This window comes from Colius striatus, chromosome 8, assembly GCF_028858725.1.
Source record: "Colius striatus isolate bColStr4 chromosome 8, bColStr4.1.hap1, whole genome shotgun sequence".
In the NCBI taxonomy this organism is placed as follows: Eukaryota; Metazoa; Chordata; class Aves; order Coliiformes; family Coliidae; genus Colius; species Colius striatus.
Genome location: NC_084766.1, coordinates 10241809 through 10254561, shown reverse-complemented (window position 1 = coordinate 10254561; position 12753 = coordinate 10241809). Strand labels below are relative to the sequence as shown.

Genomic DNA, 12753 nt, shown 5'->3' with positions numbered 1-12753 from the left:
GTAGACACACTATAACTCCAAGTCTTTAAGTCAGGTGATTTTTCAACACCAAGTTGCAACGCATGCAGGCAAGTATTACAATCGTAAAAATCATTCAAGTCCTCTGCTACTTCGTCCAGGCTTTATGAAGTCCTCACAAAAGAAGTTTTTCACATCTTGGGTGAGATTCACACTTTGGGCAAGTTCTGCAAGTTCACTTCACCCATTAATACTTCTTACTCTTAGAATTTATGAAAAAACCCTTCGACTAACCACCTTCTTAAGCTATATGTTCTTCTCAATATATTGAGCCCTTGGCCTCAATTTCAGCCTTGTTGTAACTCAGTGAGTCAGAATGGAAAAATGCGAAGCCTAGAGCATCGCTGAATACTACTAAGTCATGTAGAAGAATAAATAAAATCAATCCAACACCAAAAGAGCAGAGACGTGCAATCAGCTAAAAATGGAAGATTTAAGAACATCTATCTTACCTAAAAATATCAAACATGTCATTTTTTAATTTCTTTTTTTCCCCTAAGACAGAAAGGAGAGGATAAATTATGGAGCACTTGCATCAGAAAATGACTACTTCTAAGGAACAGAAGAATTAAACACATAATCACAGTCTTTGCTCTTTGCCATCCAAAGCAAGGATACAGAAAGCTCTGCAGCAAAACAAAAAGTGTCCACTATAGATTCCTGGCATTCCTCTGACATGAAAATCATATAGATCAAGAACTTCCACAACATGAACTATAGCTTCATGCACTGCAAACCAGCTATCGGAAAAAGAAAATACTTCATGTAGTTGAAGTATCTATAAATAAATAGAAAAGATTAGCTTTAAACTAAGCAGAAAGGGAAAATTGAAGACTTGGTGCTGCAATTCCTCAATTGAAGGTTTGAAGAGCTCATGTTTTGTGAGTCTTTAAGAAGAATAAACAGTATCTCAAAGCTGCAAAGACTACACGTGATGAGGAAGAAAGTTAATAATACCTTAAGTTACACTAGTAGAGCTTTCTTGCAAATGTATCATACTGGAAACATCCACTTCCAGACATGAGGTATTTGCATAAGAACTCCTGAAACTTACAGGAGCCCCAGTATTGCACTGAGAAAGGATAAGGACAAGTTGCAGAGAGAATTCTAGCAGCAACCCAGATCTTCAGCTCTGCCATCACACTGTAAATTATTGCAATATGAGATGAGAGAAAATGAGGTTTTTAACATCAGGAAAATCTTCCCTAAAGTACAAATGTCCACTCTGAATAAACAGCAGACAACTACATTATGACTGTTCCAGAAAAATTGCAAACACAGCCCTACTCACACATAATAAGTATCAAGCAAAGCCTCCTACTATTGACTTTATTTAATTGGGTTTTCCTAGAGTTGCAATTAATCCATAGGAATTTCCCAAGTTTCTCAGCAGAGACTAAAAGTCATTTTATATCGAGCTTGGCTTCATCGTTGAAAAAAAAAAATGAATCCAACAAACAGCATAACAGAATTTCACATACAGAAATACAAACCTGAGATTCAGAATGTCATCTCCTAATACTGAAATCTACATGTTCTAACAAAGAAAATAAAATACGTGCACTTTATTTGACCACAAACTAAAAAACACCCCTTTTCTTAGAAAAGAAATCTGTTCATATATTGCTAGCTGATGTATTCATTGTGGATGCTCAGGCAGATGCCAACCTTTGCTTTACAGTAATTAAGTAGTTCCTGTCAAAAAGCCAAACAGTCTGTATTTGAGCAAAAGGCGGCAATAATATGCTAGATTGGACCTGTAGGCTATCTGGGACAGTAACTGCTATTTACAGAAGAAAGTAATAGAATCAGAGTACATTAAAAAAAAAAAATTGTCAGATAATAACTTCCCTAAAAAAAAGGTGTCTTCCTCCTAAACAAGTCTCTCAGTCTCTTCTGTCCTCAAAAGTGCTGGCATACTATCCCTTCAAATTCAATGAAGTTGAACTGATGAACTATTTAAAAACTGCCTCTGCATTTCTGAACATGAACTAGAGATACAACCCAAGAGCAGAATGTCTGAGAATATTATATCACTTAGTAATTACAAGAGACGGCAGTGAAAGATTTTTCTCTTCTATAATTGGAAGATACTATGACATTTTAACTTCTCTTGATGCTCATCCTCTTTGCAAGATATCAAATTAGACATAAGAATGCATTCTTATTGCTTTATTGAAATAACATAGGAAAGGATAAATTACAAGATAATGCTGAATAGTAATGAGTTTAAAGTATTTCAGAATAAGAAACTCTAATTTTACCATTGCCATCACACTACTATGTAAAATTGATCTACCTTAAGAATATGTATATTCTCTAATTATTTTAAATCATTTGCAAGATATTAAGATGAGCAGTAAAACAGTACAATAACAATACCTTAAAGAGAACACTCTGCTTTACTCAAAGCTATAACCTTAGAACCTCCAGCATCATCTAGAAAATTACAGGAAGTATCTTATGTTTGTTGCTTTTATCTTTAGAATAGAATGGTGCAGACCAATAATGAATGACACATAGGCTGCAGTTCTACATCATGGTTCTCCAGTTTAAATCTTTACTATGGAAGTCAATATGCAATGAGGCATATGAATTTGCTTTACTTCTGCAATTAGAGAATGCATTAGTCCCAATGGTCTTCCCACTGCCTCTAATCCAGCAAAGCAGATATGATTAATAGAAACAGCTTTCTTCTGACATAGGCACTAAATCTCCCTACTCAACAAATCACACAGAAAACAAGCAAGCCTGGCAAGGTAACAAGGAAAGTATTTACACCAAAGCCTACGTTCAAATATGTGTTCACCGAAGATCTACTACCTCTAAAACAGTAGGTTAGAAGAAGGAAGAAAGCAGAACATATATCTAACCCCTGAGGGTCCTCAGGTCCCGAGCCTACCCTCGCTCATACAAAGAGGCAACAGCCCCAAGTCTGTGTAACAGCTGCAAAAATGCCACATGTGCTCCAGTTGATCTTAATTCATCACACTGCTGGAAGAAGGCAGAACCAAATCAGTGAGTGGTTTCTCCTCCTCTCCTGTCATAAAACAGTTACAAACAGAAAGATAGCAGAAGAGAAGCTGAACAGCAGCTCCTCTTGGAGCAGCACATCTGGCTGCCGCACAGTGTACGGGGAGATCTTTCCTGTGAGCATCCAAAGCTACTGCACTTTCAGAATCCTCTTAGTCACGTCTCTGTTGGCCTCTCAGGTCCCAAGACTTCCCACTTCAAAAATATTTCCTATCCGTCTGAAAAACTTGGCCTTCACACCTTCCCACTAGAACTCTGGTCTGGCTAACCTGCACAGGCAGCTACGTAAATCTTTCCTTTAACTCTGCCACTTGCTTCTCCCACGCCGCCTTTAGTCCAGCAGCACGCTCCCAGTAGACACAAGCCCATACTCTGCTTGGAGAATGAACACTCTTTTGCCTTGTGCAATGTAGAGAGAAGGTGGCAGGGAAGAGAGACACCAAAAGCATCCTCTAAGTCAGTGAGGAGCCATAGCACAAAGCTAACAGCACATATCCCTTGACAACATATCAAAATCAGTCTCAAACACTCTGCTGGCAATTCAAGGCAAAGGAAGACAGTGCCAACACAAGCTCTGCAGTAATACAGGAGGCCCACCCAATTCAATGATTCCTGTAAATATGCATTTGATATCCCACAAGAAAAAAGTATATTTAACATTTCATATTTCAGGTGGTTTGAATTATATTCTCAACTCAAAACATCCCTAACAACAATCAGCTTTATATATAAAAATCCATAAAGTTAACTTTAACTAGAGAGATATCAACTAAAATTAATTCAGCTATATCTATCTGTAACCAAAGTTAGCATCTTTCAGGTGGTAATATAACCTAAAACTACACTTAATGTCCAAAAGAATACTCTCCTACTCACAAAATATGAAGTTTTGCAATTGTCTAAATATAAACTAAACTTTACAATAAGCCAACTACTTCTTTTCACAGCTTAAATGATTCCTTATGTTTCAAACTCTGGAATGACTTTTTATTTCTGCCAAATCTCTGAACAATCTAAACATGTCACTGAAGGCCACTTTAAGTAAAAAACCTGACTGCTGCTAAGCAACCCAGAAAACATCCTTATATGTTCAATTGTTTAGTGCACTAAAAGATTTAGCACATATTGGGAATCCATGTATTGTAGACTCTAACGGCAGTAATGTCTTCCACACAAAGCGAGAAAAGAAAATTCTTCAGGACACGTTGGTATTTCAAAAAGATGTTGCTTATAAACAACTAAAGATTCCAATAAATGTATTCACTCCTCCTGCACATGGAATAGATTAGAAACAGATACTGTCTTATCAGCTTATTTACATACACTCCAGAAGTGAATTTACTAAGAAAAATAGCATTTATATTTGTTTTGCTAAAAACATTAATATGTACCAAGGTTCTTTTCCACTATATTAAACCATATATTAAAATGTATTCCATATCCAAACTCTTTAAATCAATGCTACTTTAACTGCTCAAAATGCAGCTAAACACAGGCCATTTAAACATTTCACTATTCTATAGCATCTCTCAACCATGGACATACTTACAGATTCAGAAAAAGTGAGACCAATTCTTACATTCTTTGAAGTAGGCCATGATGAAACAAAGCATTTCCATATCTCAGTAAGGATAAATGCACAAATATCCTTCACTTGAAGTACACATAAACACATCTACCTATTTGTGAATTGAACAGATGTATTATTACGTAGATATGATTTTTATCACAGAGTCATAGAATGGTAGGGGTTGGAAGGGACCTTCAGAGATGATCTAGTACAACCTGTCTGCAGACGCAGGTTCACCTAGATCAAGTCACACAGGAACATGTCCAGGCGGGTCTTGAAGACCTCCAAGGAAGGAGACTCCACAACCCCTCTGGGCAGCCTGTGCCAGGGCTCCATCACCTCAACAGTGAAATAGTTTTTTCTTATGTTTAAGTGGAACTTTTTGTGTTCCAGCTTCATCCCATTACCCCTTGTCCTGTTGCTAGCTACTATAGAAAAAAGGGATGTCCCAACCTCCTGACACCCACCCTTTAGATAATTGTAAATGTTAATAAGATCTCCCCTCAATCTCCTCTTCTCCAGACTAAACAGCCCCAGCTCCCATAGCCTTTCCTCATATGAAAGATGTTCCAGTCCCCTGATCATCTTGGTGTCCCTGCGCTGGACTCTCTCCAGCACTTCCCTGTCCCTCTTGAGCTGAGGAGCCCAGAACTGGACACAAGACTCCAGATGAGGCCTCACCAGGGCAGAGTAGAGGGGGAGAAGAACCTCCCTTGACCTGCTGGCCACACTTTTCTTGATGCATCCCAGGCTGCCATTGGCCTTCTTGGCCACGAGGGCACATTGCTGGCACATGTTTAGTTTATTATCAATGAGGACTCCCAGGTCTCTCTCTGCAGAGCTGCTCTTCAGCAGTTCTACCCCCAGCCTGTAGTGGTGCAGGGGGTTGTTCCTTCCCAGATGCAGGACTCTGCACTTGTCCTTGTTGAGCCTCATGAGGTTCCTCTCTGCCCAACTCTCAAGCCAGTTGAGATCCCGCTGAATGGCAGCACAGCCTCTGGGGAATCAGCCAGTGCTCCCAGTTTGGTGTCATCAGCCAACTTGCTGAGGGTACACTCTGTCCCCTCATCCAGGTCGTTGATGAAGATGTTGAACAAGACTGGCTCCAGAATCGATCCCTGTGGAACTCCACTGGCCACAGGCCTCCAACTCGATTCTGTGCCATTGATCACCACCCTCTGGGCTCTGTTGTTTAGTCAGCTTTCAATCCACCTCACTGTCCACTCATCCAAGCCACACTGCTTGAGCTTTCTGATGAAGATGTTATGGGAGAGTGTCAAAAGCCTTGCTGAAGTCAAGGTAGATGACATCCACTGCTCTCCCCTCATCTAGCCAGCTGGTTATGCACTCATAGAAGGATATCAGGTTGGTTAAAGAGGATTTCCCCTTGGTGAATCTATGTTGACTCCCCCTGATAACCATCTTCTCCTTTATATGTTTAGTGATAACATTCAGGATGAGAATCAAGTGATTAATCTTTCACTCATCTTGGCTTCTGTAACATTCTGCACAGGAACTACCTTACAACACAGCTTCTGTGTTGTAAGGTAGTCACACTGCAAACAAGTCACTGAATACCAGTTTATGTTCCCTCAAGCAATTGAATTCTCTTGCCATAAAGGTCACGAGGAACAACTTTCAGAAGATAATCTGCTAAAGGTTTCTTTAACGTAGAAACACTTCATTACTTAGTTGACCTAATACCTATTCAGGAGTTATAGATTTAATTGTTTTTACTTCTCTTGAGATGCTTAGCTTGAAGTTGCTCATCTCGTGTATTCAACTGCCATAAATTTATTGCAGACATAGTCTGAACAGAACAGTCAATAAAAATAGACATAATCAAAGCCCTCCATTCACACAAAGTTATTCGCAATAAGGGAAAAGGTAAATTTAAAGGTTAGTTTAAACCAGTAATCCAGAGTGGCAATATAGATTCCTGAAGCCAGACTTGGCATAGAAAAGGGAAAAAAAAAAGTATCGTCATCTCTAAGTAGCATGAAATAAGACTTTATAAACAAAAAAAGGAAGTGGTGAAATGATACTTAAAGCTTCAGAATATCTGGTAACCTCACAATAAAACTTTGACAAATCAACACTATTAAAATGTTAAAACTTGAAAGTGCAAGTTTTCAAGCACAGATACATATTTCAAGCACAGAATAGCACAGATCATAAAACAAACAGTTTGCATATGTGCATGTTACATGAAGAAAAAATCACATATGTTCAAGATGATTGGAATGGCACTTGTTTCAAAAACATAATAAATCATTATTGTTACCAATTTTTACCTCCAATTAACTATTAGTGTTGTTTCTTTCAGCCAGATGTACTAGGTTTAACACCACTTCTCAGATGTGTTACACTAAACTCTTTAGCTGAATTTCACAACAGAAATGTAAGTTTTCCTCACAAGAAAATACAGCCTAATCCCTTTCCATGTATGAAATTTCATCAGATGAAGCCCACGATGCGACCTGTTCCACAAGCATCAGAATGGCATTTAGATTTTGTTCTCCTAGGCATCTCATTGCTAGTTCAGGCAATGAATCTAGCTTTTACAGATACTTCACATCACGTCAGTGAGAAATACCAGCGCAACTTTTGGGTTTCTTTATATCTGTATTCAACTTGTACATTTATTTCAATTGAACCACGTGGAATGAGGTCTCATTTTCCTCTCCTTGGCATTCCTTTTTACTTATAATTTTCACTTCCAAAAGCTCTAAAATACTATAGCAAAAACATCCTGTAGCATTGTAACTCCTACAAATAGAAGTTACCTTTGTAAGTTAAAAAGTTTTAGAGAAAGGCCCGAAATATGCAGAAAAAAAGACCACCCCATAGCTCCTTAAATGAAATGTTAGGCAGGCTGACAAAAAATAACCAAACCAGAAAATTCCTTCTGTGGGACAGGCTGGGAAAAATACCTATAAAAGCCACAGTATTACAAAGAAATTCTTCATTGTCTACATATTGGAAGCCTCACAACAACTGTGTAAGAACAAAGATTACTGCTTATTTTTCCTCAGAAACAATTCTTACATATGTGATTCATATCACATAGTTTTAGCAGAAAATGGAACTGAGTCTCCAAGAAGCCTCTCTGCACAGAAGTTTAGCAAATGGAAAATGGACGGCTCATGCTTCACTTGCATCCACACATGTTCCCAACAGGCAAAAAGCCAAAAGAGTAACGAGGAGTTCCTATTTTGTTAATATGTGAGAAAGCTTCTCCATACAAGTTTATCAAGTTTTCTATATAAGGAATACTTCTCATAAGCTTTATAGCAGTCCTTACACACACTGGGTGAGTACTGGAATTGCATTGGTACGGGGAATTTGAGCCCATGTTACAGCTGGCACCACACTGACCAGCTTCCTAGCTCTCATAAAAGGCTCAAGTGGCAAGTAAAACTGGACAAAGAAAAGCAATTTCATCGAGGTTTCAAGGCAGATGAACAGAGGATACTGGATGTAGTCAAGTAATATTTCTGTTGGGCTGCACTTGTGCATTCTCCAGAGACAGACGGAACACTTAATTACATATATGCATATCACTTATCAGGTCCCAAACACATCTTCAAAAAAAAATCTTCAGCTGATTGCAGATTGCGTGTGCCATGTTAAGTGACTCCAGTGTGCTCTGAGAGTCCTCAGCCTATAACAAAACAAGTTAAAATCTGATCTTTATATTTCTAGGGGCTATCAATCTGAGCAAGTTCAAAAAAAAATCCCAACCATTACAAATAGTAGCTTTATTACACAGCATTTATAAAACTGTTGTTCTCAATATGACAAATTCAAAAGCCAAAACTGTTGGCAGCTGGCCATTTGGGAGATAGTCAGAATGACTGCGAATCTCATGTATTTTAAATTAACATCTATTATTGCCCATCTTTCTTATCACAAGTGATACATTTATAAACTTTTTTTTTTAAACTCTCCACCCTTGAAAGAAAGGAAACCTAAGAAACAAACTATCCTGTTTGTTCTCACTCACATGTGCAAGGAAGAGACTTCCTGGAAGGCTAATATTGAGCAATAATGTTTTCTGTGGTTTATACTACTGGATCCAAGCACTAGAGATAACATGACTGTGCTCCAATCTAAGCTGCCTTAGGAAGACCTGTGTTCACAACTTGCTAACTTGTCATCTGTAAGAACATAAAGCTCAGTAGGATACAGTGTAAAGCGTAGCATGGAGTCCATGAACTACACCACTTGAACCAACAAGGCTACTCCAATCTGCAGTCAGCTCCCACGGTTTGGTCACTGAACCTCCAGTTAGTCTATCCAGTTTCTGCAACCTGATGCCTTAGTTTAGGCTCAAGCAGTTAAGAAGCACACACAAGCTAATCAGAGCCAATTACCTCTTTGTATGAGGATGATTTTAAAAGTTTTTTGAAGGCAGCTCAATCCACTGCCACAGCATACCTGTGTCGCCATTGGCCTGGCCAGGCTGCAGGTCCCCTTCCCACCAGGGGCCCTGCAGACCCACAGGCCAGAGCCCTGCTGGCAAGACTGTGCTCTGCAGCCAAACACAGCACCCACACACCCCTCACATGGATGACAACAGGCCAAAAGAAGGTGCCTGCCGAGACCTGCCCCAGTGCCAGACACCTGTCCCAGCTGCCACCTTCCCAGGGCTGCCAGCATTTGGGTGCCAGCATCCTCCCCACGCACAGGCATGAGATGTGGTGAGCATTGTCACTTGTTCTCAGTTCCACTTGTTTGAAGTCCTGGCTATATCAACATCCAACACAGACCATCCAAAATATTTCCCTTTTTTTTGTCAACATATAAATATTCAAGGAAATAAGACAGAATACAGCCTTGACCAAAGAGATGATAAAAGAGTCAAAATGAAAATAAAAAGTGACTATAAGGAGGAAGAGGTCAGCTGCCTCAACATTTTCATCTTCACTGTTCTTCATGAAACAACTTCCCAGGCAGAGGCCAGTGGTCAGCATCTGGCCTGCAAAACAGCATCATATATATCTACTTTATGAGGAATTGCTATACAATAGGAAACATTGACTTGCAAGACAATAATTAGCCTATATTCAGGAGCCACAATAAATTATTAAGTGGTAAAGTATCTGAAGAATAGCAGTAACCACAGTCAACAAATAGAACAAGAACAAAATAATTTGAAGTATTACCAATTTTCTACCTGTTTAAGAGACCCACAGCTTGAAAATGCAAAGACAACCTAAACAACTCTTGATCATTCCATCAGTATTTCAAGTTTTGCTGACATGATGCTAAGCAGCATTGGTAAGTGTAAGAAACCTCAAGTTAAAAAAAGAAAAGAAATAATCACAGAATCTTAAGAGCTGGAAGAGACTTCAAAAGATCATCCAGTCCAACCCCCCTGCCAGAACAGGACCTCCTAGAGTAGGTCACACAGGAACTCGTCTAGGTGGGTTTTGAATGAGAAGAGAAGAGACTCCACAACCCTTTTTGGAAGCCCATTACAGTGCTCCCTCACTCTCACACCGAAGAAATTCTTCCTTGTGATTCTTTGGAACCTCTTGTGTTCCAGCTTGTACTCATTGCCCCATGTCCTATCATTGGTCATCACTGAGAACAGCCTGGCTCCATCCTCCTCACACCCATCCTTCATGTATTTGTAAACATCAATGAGGTCACCCCTCAGTCTCCTCTAAGCTAAAGAGCCCCAGCTCCCTCAGCCCTTCATCACAAGGAAGATGCTCCACTCCATCATCTTGTCAGTCCTGTGCTGAACTCTCACCAGTAGGTCCCTGTCCTTGAACTGAAGGATCCAGAACTGGACACAATATTCCAGATGTGGTCTCACAAGGGCAGAGTAGAGGGGGAGGAGAACCTCTCTTGACCTACTAACCACAGTACTTCTAATACACTCCAGGATGACATTGGCTTTCTTGGCCATGATGGCATGTTGCTGATTCATGCTCATCCTGCTGTCCACCGGGACAGGTCAGGCGGACAGCAGGATGATCAAGAGCCAGCAATGTGCCCACTCAGTTTGGTCTATCCAATAATCCTAAGCCATACACTCTCAACTGGCTCATTGTGTGCCCCAACACAGAGCTTCATTCAACCATCCCTCTCAAGCAGAAGGGCTACCTCTCCTCAGTGTCTCAGCCTGTCCCTTTGTAAGAGCCTAGATCAACTCATGGAAGCAGATCTTGGGCCTCCAGCCCCAAGAGCTATCTCACCACACCTCTCCAACATCAGCAAGATGACAGCCTTTCAAACGAAAGTAGACGTGCAGTTCCACCTGTCTGACATCCATGCAGCCAGCATCAGGCACTTCAGGGAGGTTCCCACTCACACAGACTTCCCCAGAAAGGTATGAGAGCTTGCCCTGTAATGGTCCTGCAGGCACATCCCTGTTGGTGTCTTCCTGATTTCCATGCTCTGGTTTCTATTACGCTAGAGCTACACAGTCAGGATAATGAGTAGGACAGATCAATGCTGCTACATGCCCATGCTACATGCCTCTTCCTGAAATCTGGATTGCAGCAGAAAAATTTAACATACTTAAGCTACTGGACAAGCAGCTTCAACATAGAGTGTTATCTCTATTCTGTATTTGTTTTTAACCTCCCATCCATCACATCTACCTTTTCCCACATAGACATCAAGAGTTTTTATCCCAAATATCCAGAAGCTACACTTTTACATACAAAAGAGAGAACTTGTTGAATACCCAGAATCTCCTCAGGCTCTATTAGCTACAGAGATAACAGCACAAAGGATACAGCCCTGTGTTTTCCACAAGGATTACAGTGGCTCTAATAGCTCCATACAGTGACCTGGCAGAGGGTTGCTAGCAATCACAAGCATTCCCTCACAACATCAGTGAGCCTGAAAAAGAATTTTTTAAAAAAATATCTATTCCTATTCCAGTAAAGAAGATATCACTACAGATACCTTAACATAAATCAGATATAAGTCATTGAAACACTGCCTCACACAGTACAGTCATATTGATCTGAAACAGGTACAGAAAGCTGTCTCAAAAAAGTAGATATTGAAAAAAACCTGCAGATGTGTTCAAGGAATGCTTTCAGTTGCTTAAGTCAAAACTAGTTTAAAAACTACCACTGATTAACAGGCAGCATATTTCTTCAGCTACAAAAAGTACACACAATTAAGAATGAATCTAAGCTCCAACTCGCATGTAGTAATATTAGTTTTTAGGCTCTGTGCTCATTGAAGTCACCACTGAGTCTTCACAGTAAGGGGTATTACTGTCAAAAAGTTAAATTAAAAAAATCTATTAGTTCAACACAGAGATCTGAAATTAAAGAAGACTAGCATGTTTCATTGTTTGACAGGCATAAAGCCAAGAGTCTGAAATAAGAACTCAAAATAGGACATATTTTCCAATGGAGGTAAAGATTACAATATAACCAACAGGAATGTGCAAGCCAGCAATACTTAACCTAGCAGTTCATGCCAAACCATGATAGTCCGTTGTACTACTTAAAAAACACTGAAACTTGAGAAAGTGGTATTATTACAATTGTTAACAATGGAATTCAGGAACATTTTTCAACTACAAGTCACACAAATTCATTTAATATATTTATTTTTGTAGAAATAGACTATTCAGCACTTTAGGGATTTGAAAACCTGACCAAGAACTAGTATTTTTTTTCTGCTACATGCAAGTTAAATACCAAATGTAAGTGCTATTAGAAAAGCTCCAGTTTCCCCATAACCATGTCCTTGTCCAGGTTATGCTGATATATTGCAATGAAAAAAAAAAACAACACACTAAATAAAAAGCCATACAACAAAACACATCAACAGTAGTCACATAATTTATTGGAAAATAACCTATTTTTCTCTAATAAAAGAAACTGGGATTAGGATCTAAACAAAATAGTTTGAGAAGATATTTCAGTAAAAAAAAACTGGTCAAAGATAAGATATATCCACATCTCTTGAAGCTCCAACAGGGACACAGGGAACTTTAAACAAGACTATAAATCAACAGTAGCCTGAGCATTTTAACTTGTTACAATCAAGGTATACTGATTATTTGAAGGACCACATTTTTTTATACTGATTTCTGCCACCATCACACACACACAATCCAGAAGAGAAGTAATAATCCCTGCTGAGCCATC

General features: G+C 39.4%; 1 protein-coding gene across 2 annotated transcripts in view; it reads right to left on the bottom strand.

Annotated features, from left to right (window-relative positions):
* BICC1 (BicC family RNA binding protein 1) overlaps window positions 1–12753 on the bottom strand; it is a 104765-nt gene that overhangs the window by 85932 nt on the left and 6080 nt on the right. The window contains exon 1 of one of the 2 annotated variants that reach the window (XM_062001646.1): window positions 5303–5339. The exons of the other annotated variant lie outside the window; for it this stretch is intronic. The gene's annotated coding sequence lies outside the window, so the exon portion shown is untranslated. Of the gene's footprint in view, window positions 1–5302; window positions 5340–12753 lie in introns of those variants that run through there. 2 annotated transcript variants of the gene reach the window in all.